The 19063-nt window shown below is 36.8% G+C and overlaps 1 protein-coding gene and 1 pseudogene across 7 annotated transcripts in view; one reads left to right on the forward strand and one right to left on the reverse strand.

Moving 5' to 3' along the window:
• ROBO2 (roundabout guidance receptor 2) overlaps positions 1 to 19063 on the reverse strand; it is a 1388177-nt gene that overhangs the window by 343869 nt on the left and 1025245 nt on the right. The window lies entirely within an intron of this gene.
• On the forward strand, positions 8324 to 9296 carry LOC105737952 (annotated as a pseudogene).

The following is a 19063-nucleotide window of genomic DNA, read 5'->3' on the forward strand; positions in this document are numbered from 1 at the left end:
TTGATAAGTATTTCTTGCTTATTTTGTGAGAGCTTCTGAGCTTCTAATAGTCTTTATTACTGAGATTATTAATCACAAAATTCCCCACATTTACTCACGACTCCTTAAATTTTCAAAGTGTCTTCAAATACTGTGTTAAAGTAAGTATTGTAATGAGAAAATTAGTCTTTGACCAACTCCATTTATGACTAGAATCACTCCACTGGATACGTGGTTACTCCAGAAAAGATATGAGGATGATAAAAAGTTCAATTTTCATTCAGTGAGTATTTATCAGATCATACAAGGCGCTAATTGCTATTTTCCCTCAATAAAATGAACAAATGTTTTCTAAAATTCAAACTAAAGAAAAAAATCAATGGCAGCTCAAGGAGAGAATTCTATTAATCTAGGATCTTCAATTCCATGGGAAAAACCATGTAACTCAAGGTGAAAGCATGGATCTTGGAACCAGATTGTTTGCATTTGCGTCCCAGCTTTTCCATCTTCCAGGAGTATAATCTGTACTGTCAAATGAGGATCAAAATAATACTATTTATCCACTGAAACTGTTGTCAGAATTAGATGAGCATGTAGTTTAATGAGTACAACCAGTATGTGCCTAATAGATAGTTACAGTTCATATTTATGTGAACCAAATTTTAAACAAAAGATTATTTAACAATAAACCAGGTGAGTTTTCTTTCTCAATTATCTCCAACCCCCAATTCCAGGAATTTGATGGCTATTTTATAACACTGATAGATTCACATTTTGCCCAAGATGCAGAGCTATCAAATAATCTTATGCTGACATCAGTTGCCTCCTGACAGCTCTAAGATATGAAATAACAAGCAGTCAATGTCAGTGCTACTAAATCAAGCCCAGGGCCCCCATGGCACCAGACAGCAGCAGCTTGTTACTGCTAAGGAAATGTCAGTCCAGTCAAAGTGTGGCAGAGTTGTCAAATCCCCAGTTGCGTCTGCTCTGGTATAACTAACGTTCTATAAGGTAACATTCATAAAGATGTTGTTATGTTGCCCAGAACCCTGAAGCAGAACAGCTAAGGTGGCTCTCAGAGTTCAAGAAGTTGTTTGACTTCTTCAGTCACTGAGATTTCTCCCTCTAGTAAACAGGTTCATTTTCTTTCCTCTGCAGGCACAACATTCAGGATCAGAGAGTATATTTTTTTCCCTGAAAATGTTGTATGTATTTGGATAGAGTCAGACGTCATTATGTGTGTGATATCTGACTTTTGGTTTGCATCCACAAGCAATACGTATGAATCATTTCTTATTTCTAAAATATTCCTGTTTTTAAAATTACCTATGGCTGCCCCCTTACATCATAACTATACTTTAATTTCCTTCCACTTGGCACTTACTCTGACATCCTGTTATTATCCATTCCTACCTACAGCATCGTGACCATGGAGAGAGTATCACTTACTTCTAAGGTGGCACATTGGCTGAATCTGAGGTTCTCGTTAGAGTTTTTCTATTTCCGTTTAATTTTAAGAATTACTTACAGGAAACACACGCTAGTTTAAAAATTCATTTTTGCTATCCCTGTAAAGTATGGTAGTTTTTTTTTTGAGATGGAGTCTTGCTCTGTCACCAGGCTGGAGTGCAGTGGCGCAATCTCGGCTCCCTGCAAGCTCCACCTCCCGGGTTCACGCCATTCTCCTGCCTCAGCCTCCCCTGCAGCTGGGACTACAGGCGCCCGCCACCATGTCTGGCTATTTTTTTTTTTTTTTTTGTATTTTTAGTAGAGACAGGGTTTCACTGTGTTAGCCAGGATGGTCTCGATCTCCTGACCTCGTGATCAACCTGCCTCGGCCTCCCAAAGTGCCGGGATTACAGGCGTGAGCCACCACGCCCGGCCTATAAAGTATGGTAGTATTTTGACTTGTGTTTCTACTTTCCCTACAACAGAACAACAGGTCTACTTTTATACTCGATGCCACAAAAAATAATGGAATATGTTGGCGGGTCACAGTCCTATTTTGCCAGTGAATAGCATTACTCACAGATGCAGTTTTTCATCACAGTTGGTGAAGACCTTTAGTAGCGCTTAAGGGCTTCATTCTCACAGTGCTGTACAGTCATCAGTCAGAGTTCCGTCTTTTGAGTTCATGTTAGGAACACACATTCATCAACATACTGCAGTATCTGCATCTGATCTTTTGCTGACACTTATAGCCAGTCCCCTGTGACTTTTATCATGGAGACTGTGTTGAGATTAGAATTGGGTTATAGTCTGTGATCATTAATCTAAAGTCTCACTGTGGACTGTCCCAAGCAGCAAACTGGGAGACCCTCTCACCCTCTTCATACACCAGTGTTAAGAGAAATACTTACATCTGTGTTATAAATCAATCTGAATATACACTAACAGAAACAAACATATGGGTTAAATTTTCTTGAAATTACACATGGTTATAAAAATTGACCTAAAAAAAGTACTTGGAAAAACATGTTTGGAATTTGGTTGAACAAAAATATTGTTAAATATCTCAAGCTGTTTGGCAAATCTCAAAAATGCCAAGTGATTTCCAAGCCTACTGAAATACCCTTTGTCTTATGCATGAGCCTTTCAAAGCTTGAAAATTATGTGTTTGTGTATGGTGTGTTTATGTGGATGTGTTTGTATGTGATGAAGCAATGGGCTTTGTAATCATTTTCAGGAGTTTCATCTTTAAAAGACAAGAATAATATTGCCCAATTATCTAAGAAATTTGTTATCAGTATTGCAAATACTTATCAAATATTGGTTTAGCTCTATACACAGATAGAGTCCAAAGGCATGCACTTGGTGTGATTAAATGATGACAAAGTCATTTGACATGCATTTTCTCAAATAGCCCATGTTCTACAGAAAAGCTATTTTTCTTGGTTAATTTTGGAAGAAAGAACAGGTCAAAATGCAAATGTGTTATTCTGTTGGCATGGAGGAGCTTCTTAGATTACAAACTTGATCTCATCTTATACCTGATATCAGGGTCTTGAGATAACTGTCATAAGATACAATTAAGTCTCAACTCAGGAGAGCAAGTATGAAAAGTCAACAGCAGGTGAGTATTGCCAAAGGAGGGTTAATGTGCTTGGGGCATGAAGGTCATAGTCCTGGGCAGTTGGAAATCCTTGAGTATGTAAAGGTGGGAGTGAACATGGGTGATAGCCAGTGTGGGACATGGAGGGAGTGAGATAAAACACTATTTGATACAAGTAATTACATACACTTTTTTTAATAACTGTAATATATATATTATATAGAAAATATGTAATATATGTTGTATATATGTTATATATAATGTTATATATATTATATAACATATTATATATAACATATATTATATACAACATATATGTTATATATAACATATATTATATAACAGATATATAACATATTATATAACATATTATATAACAGATATATAACATTATATAACACATAATATGTTATATATTATTAATATAACGTTATATATAACATATATATTAGACCTATGTTCTTGTTTCATAATAAAGATCTTAGAAACTAAAATATTCAAGGATGAAAAGGATAAAACACTATTTGATACATGTAATTACATACATTTTTTTATAACTGTAATATATATAATATATAACATATAATATATTATATATATTATTAATATAATATATATCATATATATCATATATATTAAACCTATGTTCTTGTTTCATAATAAAGATCTTAGAAACTAAAATATTCAAGGATGAAAATGTCTATAAAATATAGTCCATCCAACCAAGTGTGGATGTTATCTAAACAATTGTCAATTTCTCTCCTGACATCCCATTTCCTTACTTACAGATTGCCTAGGTCTTGGTCATCAATTTGCTACATTTCTTCTGAGCTTGTATCATGTTCCTTTAAATTGCGAAATTTTGCCACCAAAAAATGTCTTAAGCATTATGTTAGACAAACACCACTCTCAGTTAGGACTGACAACTTGAAATTGACTTCAGAATGCAACTAGAACTTTTGATTATGCTTAACTCTCCCATCACAAGACCTTTGTTGAAGCAAATTTTCTCAGTGATACTTCAAATTTGAGCACGTCTTCATTATCGATTTTTTTCCAGTCATACAACAGTGTCAAACATAATTCCTTCCAAGGAACACTATGTTTGGTCAGAAGTCAAAGAAGCACAAAAACATCATTTCATTCGGTTATTCTAGAGTATCTTGTGTTTTGTGAATGAATCTATTATTTATAAGATTATTCATAGTCATGTGTGGAGCCTGGGGAACCCAACCTCATATTCTCTCATTTGATTATTTATTATGGTATAAAACAGTGCCTGCTTAGGGCTTGCTCTAGCAAAGTGATTAACAAGTCTCCCTCAGCTCTCTCCATTTAAGCCTTCCATACTTGAAGCCCTGTTATCTCCTGATTGCTCAGAACCACTTCCCATGATGCTATGTGCATGGAAAATACCCGTGCACTGTGACCAAACTCTTGATCATTTACACTATCTTCTGTAGTTAACTGTCCTTTCGTCCATCTCAAACAAAGGGCCACTTTGTCCTTGCTGTGCTCCCTTAGCTTGTTATACATATTTCTATCAGCACTCATCTCTTTGCTCAGTTCTCTGTTCACTTGCCACTTGCCTGTCTTAGTTGTCCTTGTATTTCCTGCACATTGTCTCAATTATAGCGCATTCTTGGCATTGCTGAAATCCTTTCTTAGTGGTTACATGAATGTGAACGAATAAGTTCAAGTTAAAACTGTAACACTCAACTAATCTCTAGTGCCCTTTAAATTCTAATACTTAAATTTTAACTATCTAGTGATTCTATCACCTCTCTCTAAAATTTTTCCAGTATAAAACTTTTCCTTCTTCTTTCTTTCTTTTTTTGAGACAGGGTCTCTCTCTCTGTCACCCAGGCTGGAGAGTGCAGGGACATAATCACAGCTCACTGCAGCTTCAAACTCCTGGGCTCCAGTGATCTTCCTATCTCAGCTGCCCAGGCAGCTGGAACCACAGGTGTGTGCCACCATGCTTGGCTAATTTCTTAATTGTTTTCTGGAGATGGGGTCTTCCTATGTTGCCCGGGCGGATCTTGAACTCCTGGGCTCAAGTAATCCTCTCACCTTGACCTCTTAAAGTGCTGGGTTTACAGGTATGAGCCACCATGCCTAGCCTAAAATATTTGTAATATACAGAGAAGTACAGCAATATGCCCACCACCCAAATTTATGTGATACTTTTTAAATTCCTTCACATGCCTTTGATAAATTATGAAAAAAATCTAGAACCCCTTTACTAACTATCTTGTTAGTGAACTAGAATCCTTTCATCTGGAATTGTGTGTTGTATGTGTGGGATTACTGAAGAACAAAACGAACAGTAAAGCACCTTGCCTACTTTGCATACCTAAGATTATGAATTTGAGAACTGAAAAGATTTCTAAACTTTTTAGGAAACTCGATTTTAGTTGCAAGCCACATTCATTAAAATGTGTGATACATAAATTATACAAAGAGATAACAAAAAGAAGTATTTTTTAAAAATCTCTTGTAGTCTACAAGTGAAGTACCAGTTTTTGCCACTAGAGGGAAGCTACCTTCAAACACAACACAAGTTTTTTTTCTTTTTTCTTTTTCTTTTTTTGCCTGTAGTTCAACAAGTCCTCTCCCTTGTCTGGTCAGATATTTGGCCAACATACAAATCAGTACCCTTCATCAACGATAAATGTAATGACAATGTTTAATTAAATAAGAGCCCTTCTTTTTTTTTTAAGAGCTAGAAAGAGAAACAAAGAAGCATATAACTGGCAACTGCAATTTGCGTCCCTCTAGAGGCAAAAGGAAATCTATAATTTGCCTTGAGAAAGTGGGAAAAGATCAAGAGGCAAAGACAGAAGCAGCGCCAAAGTGCAATCTTATTCCTTTACCATCTGTCACAATCACTGTCATTCCCCAAAGGCCATGTTTAAAAATGAGACAAGAGAGGGCTCCTAAGAACTTGAAAATGGTCAGAGCTCTGAATCACACTGAAATATTAAAACTCAACAATACCAGCCAGCAATTGCTAGAAATCTTCCAGTATAAGGCCATGGTGGGGAGAGGAGTTTTAAAACAAGAGGGTAAGAGAAAGAAAATGATCCCCACATAAGCCTTTAGAAATCTATTTCATGAATGGTGGCTGAATGTCTTGAAGTTTATTTACTTGGTGTAATGAATTAAAATACGCAGCTGCGATTTCAAGAATTATTATACTGCCATGATTTGAACAGGTGAATTCATATTCCATGTGATAAATTTCAAATTGTTCAGCTATTGTATACCAGCAAAAATCAATCAGGCATACAAATGTAGCCGTAAGTCATGGATTGACCACATTGTTATCTTTTTGGGTTTTTAGACTCTCCACCACTTGGGGGCAGACTGATCAGCAACAGAAAAGGAGGATCAATAGCATAAGCAACTTTCGCAACATGGTTTCTAAGTGCATTTTCAAATATGAAAGAGTGAATGGAAGCCACCCAACATCCATTAAAATCCGTTTCATATATACCTGGAGAATGCAGACATTATGACATAGCCAGAGCGTCATTTGAATAATTTCATACGGAAGTTTTACATGAAAAAAGGCAAGTTCTATACTGTCGTTCACCACCACCGTCCACTCCAAGCATTATTGATAATGGAAAAAGATACAAAAGAGTCTTCTCTGTTATTTTCCTTTCCTCTTCGGAGGCTTCAGTTAAAGCTGTCTTACTCATAGCACACTCAATTGTAGTATAAACTTTCCAGCCAATGGATCTCAAAAGGACAAATTCTAATAACCAGACAAAGGCCTAGACTACTTAGATATTCAATGTTATTCTGTCAATCAGCATGAGCAATTGGGTTATCAGTTTGCAGAAACTTTAAAGAGGCCCAAAGACAAATTCTAATCTTACTTAACAGGAGATTTCTGTATGTATGCCTCATCAGTGACTGAAGTCACTATAATAAAAATCCTTATTTCTGGGCAAGGGAGACATTAAACAATACAGGATATAAAAGAATGGTTAATTCTTTATCCAAAGTTAGAATAATGTATGCATAAAATGAACCAGAGTTCTGTGACTTTATCTTTTACTTTCGTTAGATTCAAAGAATGAACTTCCGAACACCTGGCACATAAGCAATTAAACTCATAATGGACTTGGCCATTGCCCATATTGTCAATATGGTAAGAGCAGATTAAAATGAAAAATAGAAACATAATTACTTTCCAGGTATTGTAATATTGGGTAAGGAGCACAGACTAATCAAAATCATTGACTTGGTCATGTCTCTAGAAGACGGATCTGCCAGATTTAAATGGAGAAATATAGACTTTGATAGAAGATGGATTAGAACCATTGTCTTCTAAGAAAAGAGTCTCAAATGCACTAAAGCAATCCTCATGACCTGAAGCACAATAATTTCATAAATAATATTACCTTGACATTGATTTATATAAAATGTCAACCATTTTTAATTTCTCAATCATAGTATGTAGTAAAGATCATTGGCTGGTTCATGGTAGCACTTACAACTTACAGGGCAATTACTATATCCTAGGCATTGTATTTAGGCATTTCACTTTACATGTATTATCAAATTTAGTAGTTGACCTTGTAAAGCCCTTATTTTATAGATGAGAACATCGAGGTTTAAGTAATTTGTGCTAAGTAGTTTGCGCAAGTGGTGGAGTCCTAGTTTGAACCAACTTCAGTTTTACTTTAAAATGTGTGATTTTAATTTATATAGTCTCTTGCTAATTATAATTCTGGTTTGATAATATTCCAGAACAGACATAATGGCAAATATAAATAACAGAAATACTTGTATTCATAACGTTATCCGTAACGGTAAAACAGGCCCCTGCAGCAGATGTTTCTAATGCATTATCTATATTCTTTTATTTTTTATTAATAGAACTGGAGAATTGGAAGAATACACAATGTGACCAGTCATAAAACTACATCACTGGCTGGGCGTGGTGGCTCACGCCTGTAATCCCAGTACTTTGGGAGGCTGAGGTGGGCGGATCACCCGAGGTCAGCAGTTCAAGACCAGTTGGGCCAACATGGCGAAACCCCATCTCTACTACTAAAAATACAAAAATAGCGGGTGCCTGTGATTCTAGCTACTCAGGAGACTGAGACACGATAATCGCTTGAACTCGGGAGGTGGAGGTTGTAGTGAGTCGAGACTATGCCACTATACTCCAGCCTGGGTGACAGAGCAAGACCCTGTCTCAAAAAAAAAAATAAAATTAAAATTAAATGAAATAAAATAAAATAACATAAAATAAATCACCCCACCTTCTTTGCAATGTGGATCCTTGTATTAGAATGTTGGGCAACTCCCCGCCTCGGCGCCGCAGCCTCCCAGCAGCCCCCCAGCAGCCCCACAGCAGCCCCTGCCGAGCCCGCCGCCGCCTTTGAGCTGAAGACGGCTGTGCCACCCATGTATGTCGATCTTGGCAAATCTGCTAGGGATGTCTTCACCAAGGGCTATGGATTGGCTATAAAGCTTGATTTGAAAACGAAATCTGAGGATGGATCGGAGTTTACAAGCTCAGGCTCAGCCAACACTGAGACACCAAAGTGACGGGCAGTCTGGAAACCAGGTACAGATGGACTGAGTATGGCTTGAGATCTACGGAGAAATGGAATCCCAACCATACACTAGGCACCGAGATGACCGTGGACAGTCAGCTCGCACGTGGCCTGAGGCTGACCTTCCATTCATCCTTCTCACCTAACACTGGGAAAGAAAAAATGCTAAAATCAAGACAGGGTGCAAGTGGGAGCACATTCACCTGGGCTGTCACATGGATTTCCACATTGCTGGGCCTTCCATCTGGGGTGCTCTAGTGCCGGGTTACAGGGCTGGCTGGCTGGGTACCAGATGAATTTTGAGAGTGCAAAGTCCTTCCTGAGTGACCCAGAGCAACTTTGCAGTTGGCTACAAGACTGATCAGTTCCAGCTTCACACTAATGTGAATGACGGGACAGAGTTTGGGGGCTCCATTTACCAGAAGGTGAACAAGAAGTTGGAGACTGCTGTCAATCTCATCTGGACAACAGGAAACAGTAACACGCACTTCGGAATAGCAGCCAAGTATCAGATTGACCCTCATGCCTGCTCCTCCACTAAAGTGAACACCTCCAGCCTGATAGGTTTAGGATACACTCAGACCCTGCAGCCAGGTATCAAACCGACACTGTCAGCTCTCCTGGACGGCAAGAACGTCAAGGCTGGTGGCCACAAGCTTGGTCTAGGACTGAGATTTCAAGCATAAATGAATACCGTACAACTGTTTAATTTTAAACTATTTTGCAGCATAGCTACCTTCAGAATTTAGTGTATCTTTTAATGTTGTATGACTGGGATGCAAGCATTGCTAAATATGTTAGACCTCGAGGTTAAAGATGATTCAGCTTTAGGATGTTACCCTTACAGAGGTACAGAAGAAACCCATTTCCAAAAAGGTCCTTTCAGTGGTAGGCTTGGGGGGAACTTGGTAGCCCCTTTGAGATGCCAAGTTTCTTTTTTATCTAGAAATGCCTTCAAGTGGTAGCTGGTAATATCTAGGCACTTTGTAAATTCATATTGAGTAAATGAATGAAACTGTGATTTCCTGAGAATCGAACCTTGGTTTCCTAACCCTAACTGATGAGAGGCTCGCTGCTTGACAGTGTTACAAATGCACCTGAATGAGACTTTTTTAGACAGATCTTCATGACCTGTTCCCACCCCAGTTCATCGTCATCTCCTCTTTTACACCAAATGGTCTGCAGGGTGTGGTCACTGTTTTTTCTGTGCCATTTTGGGGTGGAGAAGGTGGATGTGATGAAGCCAATAATTCAGGACTTATTCCTTCCTGTGTTGTGTTTTCTTGCCCTTGCACCAGAGTAAGAAATAGCTTCCAGGAGCTCCAGCTATAAGCTTGGAAGAGTCTGTGTGATTGTAATCACATGGTGACAACACTCAGAATCTAAATTGGACTTCTTTTGTATTCTCATCACTCAATTTGTTTTTTAGCAGTTTAATGGGTACATTTTAAAGTCTTCCATTTTGAGTGGAATTAGATCCTCCCCTTCAAATGCTGTAATTAACATGACTTACAGAAACTTGAATAAAATATTGAAGCCTCAAAAAAAAAAAATGCTGGGCAATAAGTTACAACCAAAAAACCCTGGCTCTTTTTAAGATGAGACAAACTTATCAGCCACTTACCCTTTTGCCTTTTATCATTCTTTTCTTTCTTTTTAAAATCAGCTTTCTTGGTTGAATGTCATTCTTATTAGTTTATAAATAAGACGCTGTGCAAACCTTGCCATCCATGTGGCCAATTACGTAGGGAAGGCCAAGAAACTTGCAAAAACATTGGAGGTATATATTTATAATTTGTATACAGCATTAATTTTCAAAAATCTTTCACTAGCAGTTGAATAAAATTCCTAACTGGTAACAGCCCAGTTTTAAAAAATGTGAGTGAAGGGATTAGAGGATATGAATTCAAAGTCACTTCTAGCTTTTAAATTTTATGATTTTATTTGATTAAGCATCTCAGAGTTAAGGAGAGACAAACGAATCAACTTCACAAGCATTTACTGTTTGGTCCAACACTGTAAAATTTGATTAAGTAAAGCCCAGACTTGTTGGAATTCATCACACAATGCCATGCACCCTCAGACCTTGTAACTCAAATATGTGAGAGTAGATTGATCAGATAAAATCAATGTGGTCTGAATAATAAAATTTAATTTCCATTTAAAATTGTGTGCTTGTTTATATACAGTTACACTTACCATGCTTCTATTTATGTAGTTATTCTAAGACTGTTCTGCAAATAAGACCTTTGTGTGGTTCCAAGTTCGTATTATTAATTTGCAAAAGGTTGATTTTGTTTCCTCCATTGTACAGAGAAGGAAACTGAGGCTTTGAAGACATTAAGGCACTTCAGGGATCACAGTAATGTGATCCAGCTTTCTTCTCCTTATACCACATTGTTTTACTTTCATTTTTATTATTATTCAGAATATTCATGAACTTACACAATACTAATTTTGCTAATGAGATAAATGCAAAACTTCCAAGTAGATTCATTTGAAAATCGTTGTAAAGAGCAAACATGCTACTGAAATTTAAGCAAAAAGAAGGCCAAAAATAAGTTTATTTTTCACAAGACAAACCCTACCCACATTCCCTACAGCAGTTATATGGGACAACCTTGCTCTATGATGAACTGAATGAAACATTTTTGGGAAATAATTTTCTCTGTCTGCCCTCCCATCCTCAATGGCTTGATATATAATGCCTTGTGTACAATCTTGTCAAAATATAAGAAATAGATGATATATTTTTTAACACTTCCCTGTCCACCCTGCGATGTTAGAACTCTATGACTCACAGTCTATTCTCTGGTATATTTGTAAAACGACATGCAAAACACAGAAATTGTAAGTCTTGGAGTCACAGAACATCTCCCTGAACAACTTGATAGCAGAATCTCATGCATAAATTTTAATCCCGTTGAATCAATGTTATAATTATTAGGCTTAGTAACTAATGACATATTCACTAGTGTTTGTTTTGAATTAAGATAAAACTCCTTAAAACAAAAACACATCAATAACACATAAAAGATAACTCTGCTTAAAGAAGAAGGCCAAATGCTAGATGTAATTCTTTAAAAAGTCAATACCTAAAATATGGAGTTAAGTCAGCATGTAGACTAAGTAAGACTGGTAGCAATGGAACCTAAACTGGGGTTTTAGATTTGCAGGTAGTATATGGATAATCATTATCAGTGCTTGCTGGATGTTTGTGGTGGTCCCCTCCTTCCCGAAACATAGCTAGATTGCCTTCTGACTTCTTTGTGGTTATGTGTGGCATGTGACTTGTTGTGGCCTATGAGTTGTAACAGCATATGGCATGCATTACTACAGGCTGAGGGATTTATGTTGATACAAAAGCTTCCAGAACTCTCCTTTCCCTCAGCCACTATCGCCAGAGTGTCAACATTCCTTCACCCCGGATACTGAAGGAAAGTTAATACTTATGCCAGAGCAAGGGCCCAGCCAACATGAAATAGGCAGGTAGCCCAAGGACTGATAGGCTTTAGACCTTTTTTTAAAAAAATTGCTTTTAAAAACACTGATCCTGGTCGGGCGCAGTGGCTCATGCCTGTAATCCCAGCACTTTGGGAGGCTGAGGTGGGCAGATCACATGAGGTTGGGAGTTCGAGACCAGCGTGACCAATGCGGAGAAACCCCATATCTACTAAAAATACAAAATTAGCCAGGCGTGGTGGCGCATGCCTGTAATCCTAACTACTCAAGAGGCTGAGGCAGGAGAATTGCTTGAACCCAGGAGGTGGAGGTTGCAGTGAGCCGAGATCACGCCATTGCACTCCAGCCTGGGCAACAAGAGCGAAACTCCATCTCAAAAACAAACAAAAAAACACAAAACAAAACAAAAAAATACTGATCTAGAGACGGAATGGTTGGGGAAGGTAGGGATAGGAAGAGATTTGTGAAAGAATACAGAATTACAGCTAGATATGAAGAATAAGTTCTAGTATTCTATATCACTACAGGATGACTATAGTTAACAATAATATACTATATAATTTCAGACAGTTAGAAGGACCATATGGAATATTCCCAAAACAAAGAAATGATTAATGTTTGAAATGAGATATGCTAATTACCCTGATATGATTACTGTATATTATATGTATCAAAACATCATTATATACCTCACAAATATGTACAATTGTTACGTATCAATTAAAAAATTAAGTGGAAAAACCACTGACATTTTGGGACTGTGTGTTAACACAGAATCTCTAACCCACCCTGAGTGATAAAAATTGGTACTTGAAATAACTTATGCTTTATCTTGTTCCTTTCATCTTTATCTGATGGAAAGTGGAGTAGGCTACACCGTTTCCACATAAGAAGCATTTTCTTTTATGGATGCAGCTGCTAGGTTCCAATAAGAAATTTTAAGAAATGAAGATAAGCTTTGTACTGTCAGCTATGAAATTAAGCATGAGTCTAAAAGCCAACAGAAAAGGTAAATAAAGGACACAGATTTTTTAGATTTGGTGATAATTAAGATTTCTGAATTTTTAAAACGTGTGTGCTGAATAGTTTCCATGAGTAGCTGCCATATTGAATTCTGACATGTATGTCTCTATTCACTCTCATGGCAGAGGAGGACTGTTTTCTCTTTGCTTAAGGCAGACATTTTCACCCACCAATAGTACAAACTACGTGTACCCTTCACTCAAGACAGTTAAAGTTTAAGAAAATATGTAGTCATTAAACTCTTCAGTTTGCCAGAGGGACCTTTATGGCCTAAGAATGAAAACGATAAATTATCTGACTTGTCTAGTCACACTCACTCAAAAATCTTTAAAAATATATAGGTTTCTATTTTCTACATTAGATAGTACTACTTCCATATTGGTTTATGTGTGAATGGAAAGGTAAGACAAAAAATAAAAACTAAAACACCCTCATTCACTTTCTCTTGTGTCCCTGGTTAGAGACAGGCATATGAGCTTTTCTGTTTCTTTAAATGCACTTCTAAAACTGGCTTCATAAAATGCTTCCAAATAATACAGGTAAAACTCATCATTTGCCAACAATATATGAATGATATGATACAAGATGGAGATCAAAACATACTTGAAACCACTGACTGGTTGTTTTGAAAGTTGTCTAGATATGTAATCACAAAAATACTCAATAAACAAAACTTCTGTTTTTATTTATGTAGTATCCGCTGTTAGATATAAAAATAAGCTGAAAAACATCTGGAATTCAACTGGCTGTCACATATATATGCTCAAGAAGGATAAAAACTTAACAAATTTTAAAATTTTCTGAATCTTTTTTTTTTTCTTTTTTGAGATGTAGTCTCGCTCTGTCGCCGAGGCTGGAGTGCAGCGGGGTGATCTCAGCTCACTGCAACCTCTGCCTCCCAGGTTCAAGCAATTCTCCTGCCTCAGCCTCCCCAGTAGCTGGGATTACAGGTATGCACTGCCACACCCAGCTATCTTTATATTTTTTGTAGAGATGGGGTTTCATCATGTTGGTCTGTCTGGTCTCCAACTCCTGACCTCAAGTGATCTGCCCACCTCGGCCTCTCCAAGTGTTGGGATTACAGGTGTGACCCACTGCGCCCGGCCCTGAGTCCTTTGTTTTGAGTGGATGTATTAAAAGATGAAAGAATGATACAGTTGTTTATTAGAAGCAAATGATTATGAAAAAGAGATTAGCGATCCACACTAAAGCATATCCTACTAACATACAACAAGAACCCTGAGAAGTTAAGAAGTTCAGTACTTTTCAAGTGAACCCAGGTGAATTCCCATTTCCTGTAAATCAAGATGACTGTTGTATGGGAACTTTAACACTGAATCCCTTTTGTTCTTAATCACTGACTCAGTGGTTTCAAAACATTTTCAGCAATTACATTCTCACCAAAGATCATGATGATATGATGATCTTAGCATTAGATCTTAGATGAGTTAAGAGCAAAACAACAGAAGCCAATTACATAGCCACATCTATTTCTAATTGACTAAATCTTTTAAAATCCAGTTTTGCAAAAATACAGTTTATCTGTGGAATCTGACAAATCATGTATAAGACATATCTGATTGGAGCTACCGAAAGCACCGGGATATTTCTGGTGCACATACGATAGTACAATATTGTTGGAAATACCTGATGTATATAGTTTTGTGGCCTTTAGCAAAAACCAGAAACAAAGCTATAAAGAATGGCAGGCAAAAATTATAACCTAGTCAACTAATGAGAAAAAGAAAACATTAGAAATGAATAAATATATTGGGGTAAATCTCTTATTACCAAAATTGATTTTCCCATGCATCTTAGATTTTGTTTTCATTAAATAAATTAAATGAGTCACAAAATAAATTTAAACCTACCCACAAAAATTCATAATAAAATGTATAGTGGATTACTTCTGCTATGACATTTCAGTTCACTCATCAGAAGGCATCTGATTACTCATGAGTGCTTATATTACATTAGCCTCTTCACTCATGACAAAAAGGCTGTATTAGACCTAATCCATTATGGAGTTTCTGTTCTTTTACTTTTTTTTTCACTTAAAGCTCATCACTACTATCCATGCTGAATTCTATATTAAATAGTAATTCTATATTTAAATAGATATTGTATTGGTAAATCTTGATCTTATAGGGTTGTTCTAAATTATGTTTCATCTATTAAGATATTGGATAACTGCTCTGAAAAACAAGTCTCGAATCTTAAGAGAAACAAGATAATGAAGCTTTGCACCATACCATTTAATTTTGAGACATCTCAATTGGGAAGAAATGCACAATTTTTCTGAAAGACACAATTGCTCTGTCTGGAAATTAATATCTTTCTTTTTCTCTAGAACCATATTTGAACTGAACTTCAAGACAAATAGACACAAGATAAATCTTTTCTTATATATCCTCAATTGCAGGAATTTAATGCTCCAAACAGAATTAGATCCATTGCCTTGCTTTCTTATCTGCTTTAGGGGTCTCAAGACACAGGAATTCATTTCTCCCAAAATGGGTCTTCAAAAACATCTTTCTCAATTTAATTTCTCATAGGTTCTCAATTGGCTGCAACATTCAATTTGAAGGTGTAGAGATTTACTTTTATCCAAAACTTTTTTTAGATACCATCAGGCTACAAATAGGGACTAAATTTTATCAATGTTAGATTTAGCTTTTTAAAGACAATTTTGCAATAAACGGGCTCTTAATTTGAGTTTATGTGTACATAAAATTTGATATGTGATCCATTAAAGGAAATGTAAAAGAAGAGGAAATTTTCCTCTTTCAGTCACTGAAACCCTAGGAAGGGATCTAACTTTGAATGAAGAATAGCTGCATGGCCATGTTAGACAGTACATAGAAAACAAACTTGAAGGCTTTAAACTTTTTGAATGGAAGAAAGAGCTACTGTCTAACTACCACTTACTTTCCATTTTCAGTTACTATGAATTACATGCAGGAAGACTTTACATTAAGGAATGAAGGAAATCACTTTTGGCATTAATTTATTTTAAGCCTTACTGTGGCTGTTTTACAAGTACCACTGCTTTAAAAATCAGTCATCTCTCTATGGATCCTTCAACAGTGTCACAGACACAAATGTGGTTCTTGCTGATGTAAATGTTTGATTCCTCTTGGATTGTCCAGAGAAACATTTCAGCTAGGTCAATGTCTCTAAAGAAGAGAAAGATGATGTTTTGCCTTTTGCAGACAGGGCAGTTGCCATCACTCATCTTGGAAGAGAGCTAAAAACACTGGACCAGAGATGAATTTGAGAGCCAAGCTCTTAGTAGTAGTGTTGCCAGATAAACACATTTAATCCAAGTGTTTTTATGTACTAAACTTGGCAACCCTAATTATGAGACTTTCATTATCACCAGTGGCTTCTTCCAGGAGAATCTGAATGAAGAAATCTCTCCATAAGCCTGAAGGCACACCATAGATAATCAATGGATAGAAGTTATTTTCAGTCCCTCCAGATGAAAACACCAGAATTTAGGAACAACCAACTACAAAAGAATACTTCCCATTTTTTCTTGTAATTGGTATCACATGCTGCATTTCTCCTAAATCCTCTAAATCTGCTTTTGAGATGGATAATTAAGCACATAAACTTATTTCTGTGAATTACGTATTCACATATTTATGTACTGTGAGTATATAAATGTAAGGCTTAATAACAATTGACATTTATTAGAATATATATGAAAGTAAGGGAAAAGGAAAATAAATTACGTTTTCTTAGATTTTAAACCAGTGGTTCTCAATCCTAGCTACAAATTGAAATTACTTGGGATTAAAACAAAACAAAATAAAACAAACAAAAACAATAAATAGCCAAATCTCAGCCCTATAATATGGGTACCTATGCCCATCATTAGTAGAATCAGAATAAGTAGAGTCAGAATTAGAATCCAATGTTCATTTAACCTCTTGATTTATGGTGGAGAAAATATTGGACTAAAGGTTTTGGATCAAGACTGAATCTTGGTCAAGTCTTAATCTTGACTTTGGATTAAATTCCAGATCAACCATTTTCTACACGTGTATCTATATAGCCAGTTATTTAACTTCTCTAAGTACAAGTTAGAATCTGAGAGAAATACAATTCTCTAAGTATGAGTTAGAATCTGAGAGAAATACAATTCTCTAAGAATTAGTTAGAATCTGAGAGAAATACAGTATGTCCAAGTAACCTACAAATTCTGTGCACAATATAGGCATTTTAGATTTTGGAAAGCTATGAAATTCCCTGGCCCCACTCGTTTCACTGAAGTTGATAAGTGGTGATTATCTTTAGTATATATCATAGCTCTATAAAGTTATGAAACCACAAGAATGTTCAGAAATGGTACCATTTAAATTTTTCAACATACATTTTAGTATTTATGTCTAGTATCGAGCATCCATGCTCCTCTGTTTCTCCTCCCAGGGCTCTTCTATCAGTCTATTTGGATATATCCAGCATCACTGACACAATACTGAGAGTCCTAGGCCACTTAGGAAGTCTAGGTTCTTTCTCCCACCTAGAGTAATGCCTAGGCTCCCCCGAACTCCTGACTATGCCCTTAGTTTATTTTTATTACGCTTTTATTCATTTATCACTAAAAAACTGATGAAGATATTGTGAGTCAGAATGCCAAGAAGGCCAGGGAATCCAGATGAGATCTTCCTGCCTACATAGAACATGACTAAATATCTGGCTTAGACTTGTTATCTCTCACATGAAAAGAACGATTGCTGCATTTTCCAAAAATCTTAAAATTAATATTTAAATTTAACTCTCCTTATATGCAGATTTAATTTGTAGACTTTGTATAAAAGCAACTTAGTAAAAAAAAAAAAAGGAAATACGGAAATATCTCCTTTCATCAAGATAAAAACTCACCTACCCAACTCATATATTGTCAATATTTTTAATATAATTCAGGTGGTTTCTAGAAGAAATTTCACGTTTCCTAGATTTGACAAAAATATCCCCACTCCTACTTTTTTTTTTTCTTTTTTTGAGACGAGTTTCACTCTGTTGCTTAGGCTGGAGTGCAGTGGTGTGATCTCAGCTCACTGCAACCACCGCTTTGTGGGTTCTAGCAATTCTCCTGCCTTGGCCTCCTGAGTAGCTGGTGTGATCTTAGCTCACTGCAACCACCACCTCAGGGGTTCAAGTGATTCTCCCGCCTTAGCCTCCCGAGTAGCTGGGATTACAAGCTCCCGCCACCACACTCAGCTAATTTTTCTATTTTCAGTAGAGATGGTGTTTTGCTATGTTGGCCAGGCTAGTATTGAACTCCTGACCTCAAGTGATCCACCAGCCTCAGCCTCCCAAAGTGCTGGGATGACAGGTGTGAGCTACCGCACCTTGCCCCCACCCCTGCTTTTTTGAAAAGCCTGATAAGTAGTATAAAGAATGGCAGGCCAGAAACTATCATCAGAGTGAACAGGCAACCTACAGAATGGGAGAAAATTTTTGCAACCTACTCATCTGACAAAGGGCTAATATCCAGAATCTACAATGAACTCAAACAAATTTACAAGAAAAAAACAAACAACCCCATCAAAAAGTGGGCAGAGGACATGAACAGACACTTCTCAAAAGAAGACGTTTATGCAGCCAAAAAACACATGAAGAAACGCTCATCATCACTGGCCATCAGAGAAATGCAAATCAAAACCACAGTGAGATACCATCTCACACCAGTTAGAATGGCCATCATTAAAAAATCAGGAAACAACAGGTGCTGGAGAGGATGTGGAGAAATAGGAACACTTTTACACTGTTGGTGGGACTGTAAACTAGTTCAACCATTGTGGAAGTCAGTGTGGCGATTCCTCAGGGATCTCGAACTAGAAATACCATTTGACCCAGCCATCCCATTACTGGGTATATACCCAAAGGACTATAAATCATGCTGCTATAAAGACACATACACACGTATGTTTATTGCGGCACTATTCACAATAGCAAA

This window comes from Nomascus leucogenys, chromosome 21 (assembly GCF_006542625.1).
Source record: "Nomascus leucogenys isolate Asia chromosome 21, Asia_NLE_v1, whole genome shotgun sequence".
NCBI lineage: Eukaryota > Metazoa > Chordata > Mammalia > Primates > Hylobatidae > Nomascus > Nomascus leucogenys.